This window comes from Adiantum capillus-veneris, chromosome 22, assembly GCF_014529385.1.
Source record: "Adiantum capillus-veneris isolate H3 chromosome 22, ASM1452938v2, whole genome shotgun sequence".
Classification (NCBI taxonomy): domain Eukaryota; kingdom Viridiplantae; phylum Streptophyta; class Polypodiopsida; order Polypodiales; family Pteridaceae; genus Adiantum; species Adiantum capillus-veneris.
The window spans coordinates 9,197,798-9,203,428 of NC_140952.1; positions in this window are offsets into that span (position 1 = coordinate 9,197,798).

Here is a 5,631-nt window from a genome sequence, read left to right on the forward strand (position 1 = left end):
GGTTTTTTCCCCCGTGCATTGTATATACGCCCATCACTCTAGGGCTATCTATCTTTCCATTGCACACTAAGTAACACACTCTCTATTGTGTGCCTTGAGCTTCCTTCGTCTTCTCCAAGCTGTGTGTGTTTCTCTACAACCCTAATTCCAACATTACTGACGTAGATGTACATGATGCACTTGATGAGGAAAGGGCTGAGAATGAGTAGGCTAGAGGTATGCCTAAATGGATGGTGCATACTTTGTGTGACAGCAAATTGGATGCACCTTTGTCTAGTCGTACTCATTCAGGTTCTCGCCATGCATCTTATGCATCAGATTGTTATCCTTTGGTTGTGTCTAGCTTACATGATGTTGAGTAACCTTTGTCTTTTGATGAAGCACCTAATTCAAAAACTTGGATGGCTGCCATGCAATCTAATTATGATGCACTTATAGAAAATGACACATGGACTTTATGTGATTTTCCTTCTAACAAAAATGGCATTGGTACGAAGTGGGTTTTGCAAGTTGAAATGCAAGTCGGATGGTGAGATTGATCGCTATAAGGCTTGACTTGTTGCAAAAGTTTATGCACATAAAAAAGGCAAAGATTATGAAGAGACTTTTTCTCCAACTTGTCGTATGACTGCTCTGCATTTTCTATGTGCATTCGCAGATCATTTTGGTTGGGATGTACATCAGTCACACATTATTACTACTTTCTTAAATGGTGACATAGAGTAAGTTTATGTAACACAACCTCACGGTTTTGTCATTTAAGGGCAGGAAGATAAAATGTGCAAATATAAGAAAGCTTTCTATGGGTTGAAGCAATCTCCTCATGCTTGGTATGAGAAGGCTGACACTCATTTGGTCAAACAAGGCTTTTGTAACATTCCAATAAAAAGCACATTGTATGTAAAGCATGAGGGTGATGTACTTCTTATTGTCGTTCTCTATGCGGATGATTTTCTCATCACTGGACCAAATGGGAGACATATTGTTGAATTTAAGGCTGATTTGAATGCTACTTTCAAGATGAAATATTTGGGGCTTTTGCATCATTACTTGGGTATACAGTTTAAGCAGTGTGATGGTGGTATTGTCTTGTATTAGAAAATTTACATAGAGACATTGCTTTGTAAGTTTGGACTTGAGGATTGAAAACCTATTGCAACTCCCATGGAAACAGGTTTGAAATTGAGTAACTCTTTACCAAACTATTGTTGGATGCCTCATTTATGTATGCAACACAAGACCGATTATTCAGTTTGTAGTCTCAAAAGTCAGCAAATTCATGCATATCCTAGGTTCTAAGCATTGGCAGGCTGTCAAAAGAAATTTTTGCTACTTGAGTGGCACTTAACATCTTGGCTTATTTTATCCCAAGGGGGGATCATTGCCTCCATACTTACATGCTTTTTCGGACTCAAGTTGGATTGGTTGTTTTGACACACAAGTGTCCACAAGTGGTCTTTGTTTCATGCTTGGTAGCTCATGCATATCATGGTTGAGAAAGAAGAAACCTATTGTGGCCACTTCTAGCTGTGAGGCTGAGTACAAGGCACTCTTTAGTATATCTATGGTTGCGTGTGTATGGCTCAGACCCTTATGGTTGATTTCGGTGTTGGACAGGACATTGCCAACACAATCTGCAATGACAGTCAGAGTGAATTGGCAATTGCAAGGAACCCAGTTTTTCATGCTCGCACAAAGCACATTGAGGTGCATTACCACTATGTCAAGGAGAGGCTCTTAGCAGGAGATATCAGCTTGGCTTATGTGCCAACACAGGACAACCTTGCAGATATATTCACAAAGGCATTGTCTCATGAGAAATTTGAAGCTTTTCGCAAAGATTTGGGCTTAATCCCCTTTATGGACTGATCATGTCCTCAAGGCACGGAAATTTCTTATACTCTATGTGCCAGCTCTCGTTCATTGCATCACTCCCAGGGGATTTGTTACCATATACATGCGGTAGTGATGTGTGCGAACACATTGAGGACCGTCGGGGCATTTTTTCCCTCACTGGGAAGTTTTTTTCCCTTTGCATTGTATATACGTCCACCATCACACTAAGTAATACACTCTTTGTTGTAGTGCTAACTCATCTTTCCATTGCACACTAAGTAATACACTCTTTGTTGTGTGCCTTGAGATTCCTTCGTCTTGTCAAGCTATGTGTGTTTTCTTGCAACCCTAATTCCAACAAGACCTTAGGATAAGCTAGGCATATGCTTGAGGTGCTTGTCATGCTTGAGCTGACTAAGGTGATTGAGGTGTTTGTCGTGCTTGAGCTGACTAAGGTGCTTGAGGTGCTTGTCATATTTGATGACCAGGTGATTGAGGTGCTTCTCACGCTTGATGACTAAGGTGCTTGAGGTGCTTGTCATTCTTGAAGGCCAAGGTGATTGTGGTGTGCAAGTCAAACATGATCCCTAAAGGTAGGGGCATGAAAGAGAACACACACACACTCACTCAAGGCAAGCCCTTTCCACAAGAGGCATATAGTACACATGTCAATCCCCTAGCAAGGTTTCCTTCATAGTGTGCCTAAAGCCTATTGGATGTCTTTGAAAGAGGTCCAATAAGAATTAATTATAATTAATTAATTATTCAAGCCCTCTTTCTCAAAGAGGAGAGGAGTACACTTGTTCAAATGCTACCTCTATTGCTAGTTAATACCTAAGCTTGTGATTGGCTAGGCTTGGGAAGAGCTAATGAAGTTCAAGCATGAGCTAGGAAGAGAGGTCGACCAAAGCTAGGAGGGGCTTTCTTGTGGCATATACTCTCCCACACAAACTCACACACACTCTCATTGTGTGATGAGAAAGATAGTCTTGATCTCCTTACCAAGAGTCATGCTTCAAAACAATGCTTGTCATCTTCTTCATCTTCATAACTATGCTATGCTATGCTATATGAGTAATGATATGAGAGGAAACTACTTCTTTCTTGTATGCTAGTTCTTCTTCCCTCACTCCCTACTAGCTCTCTCCACCTTTGAAGGTGTTTGAGGTCTAGGGATTGAGGCCGGGGACAAGCTATTGTTTTTGCAAGGTAGTTACAGTCATAATCTTGGTGCATGAAGCTTACCATCTTCATTGCACCAACAAGGTCTCAAAGAATACAAAGAATGTATTGTACCAAGTTCCTCTTCATGGGAGAATCTATAATACAAAAGCCTTTTTGAGGGGGGACCGGCTCCAAGTAAATTCGGTCCTGAGTTGTTGTCAACTTCTCTCATTCTCTCTTCACTTTTCAAGTATTGTTCATGCCAAGTTAACTAGGTATTATGGTTATTTTGCTATCTACCAGCAAAAGTACTTTTCTTATGCTCATGATGAATTCTCTTAAAGATATGCTCACTACAATCATCTTAATTCCACTACTCTCAATGTTATTAGTCCAATTTTGTTACTTTGGTATCAGAGCTATTGGTTTTCTTTTCTTGCTTAAGAAGATAGGTCCTTAAGTTGTCCATGAATGGTTGGACCTATTCATTCCAAGAGGGTAAGTGGGACATGGATTTATTCAAATGGTTGAAAAGAACTTAGTTCGATGTACACCATTGGGAACTATAGAATTAATAATGGAGTCTTTCTGGGCTTGCCTTTAGCTTAACTATTATTGAGCTACTAGCAAGCTCAATAGGAACCATAATCAACAGAGCAATGTTAGACCCTCTCCACTACTCTTGCAATCAACATGCTCTAAACCACGGATATGACTGCATGAGAGCTAATTTTCAAAAGCAAAGAAGAGTAGCAAATATAGTTTTGAGTTTCCAAAGCACAAGGTAGCATATACGTAAGTTTAGTTAACATGGCTTACAATAATAAAAAGAGTAGAATGAATATTGAGGACTTTGGTTTTGCACATGAAGGTGCTACTAATAATGCCCCCATATTTGTGAACTATCTTGTTAGTAGGTTGCAACAACAAGCTATGGGCAACCCTGCTTTGCAAGCCAAAGTTAATCAACAACTTCTCACTCATGGGATTCTCCAAACTCCCCATAAGGAGAGAGAGCTTAGGAAGCCTCTTGTAGAGACTTCCAAAAGAAGACTCTCTCCGGTGAGAGAAGAGGAGGAACCCTAGGAAAGAGACAAAAAAGAATCTCCAAAATCTTTGGAGGATGTGGCTCCATAAAGACGGCGGTCTCGACAATCCTCAACTCCTCCCAAGAGGAAAAGATCGTCATATAGTCCTTCTCCTTGCCATTCTAAGAGAGAAGAGAGGAATCAAAAGAAGAAAAGGGCGAGAAAGAGGTCATCCTCTTCTCCATCTTCATCATCTTTCTCCTCCTCTTCCGATGAAAGCAGCGGTTTTTCTCCTAGAGAGTACAAGAGGAGAGGACATCCCAAATCCTATGCTGCTTGGAAAAGGTCATACAATCTTAAGAAGTTCAAGGAGGGAGGAAAGAGAATTTCTTTTATCACCTATGATGGCAGTTTTGGTGCTATGGACAAAGTCTTGGCCTTTATCTAGAAATTCAATGCGTCCTTTGGAGATGAGGGCTTCACGGAGTCCTCCCCCAAGTTACATCATGTAGCTATGCACTTCCAAAAGTCTACCCAACAATGGTGGGCTAGCCTCCATGGCAATGGTGAAGCTCCAAAGTCATGGAAAACTCTAGAAGTTTCCATCATGAAGCAATTTCTTGCAAGCGATGCCAAAGATAAAGTCCTCACTAAATGATGAAGCTTGAGGCTACTCCCCAACGAGTCTATCCACAAGTATGTGGACAAGTTTTGGGATTTACATCTCAAAGCTACAGTCTTCCAAAAGATAGACTTTGCCGAGCAAAAACGTCAATTTTGTGCGGGACTACGTGATGAAATGGCCGAGTATGTTTCTTAAAGGCCTAGGACCATGATCGAAGTCATCCACCACACTATGGTTGCTTTGCACATCAATTTTCAACAAGGGGTTTAAAGGAATGCTAAGCCCATGGAAAACAAAGAAGGAAATGAATCAAGAGGGAAGAACAATGCTCAAAACTCTTCCCAAGGTAGATCCAACAACAACAAGACCAAGGAGAAAGGAGTTTACAAAGGTAAAAATAAACTCTTCCCTGAAGAGCTAGAGGCTTTTCCCAAGGATCATAAATGTTTCAAGTGTGGGGAGCAAGCACATGGTTATCGTTCTTGTCCCAAAAGAAATGCACGCAATGAGACTCCTAGAGCTTCTATGGTAGAATCTCCAAAAGAGGATACTCATTGCAAAGGATCATCCCTTTCCTATGCTTGGGGAAAGGTGATGGAGTATAATGCCTTTATTATTTTTGACCTCACTCTACTCACAACTTCATATCAACGGAGTTGGCCAATAAGCTAGGCATACAAGCTTTCAAGATGGGAGATATTGTGACTGCCGATGGAGATTCCAAGGGACAACAATGTTGGGTTTAAGGCCCCGTGGCCGATTATGGTCAAGCGCTCGCCCTCTTGTATATTCTTTTTGTTATATTGACAATAAGGAGAATAGAGAGTTGCACTCTCTAGAGCTCCACCCAACAGAATTGTGTATGTTGTCTTCATCCCCTTCCCCTTCTCTCCATCTCTCCCTTGCACTCACCGGATCCAATCCATCAAGTGGTATCAGAGCCCAGGAGGTACACCCAGCATCTCCGTCTACCCAACG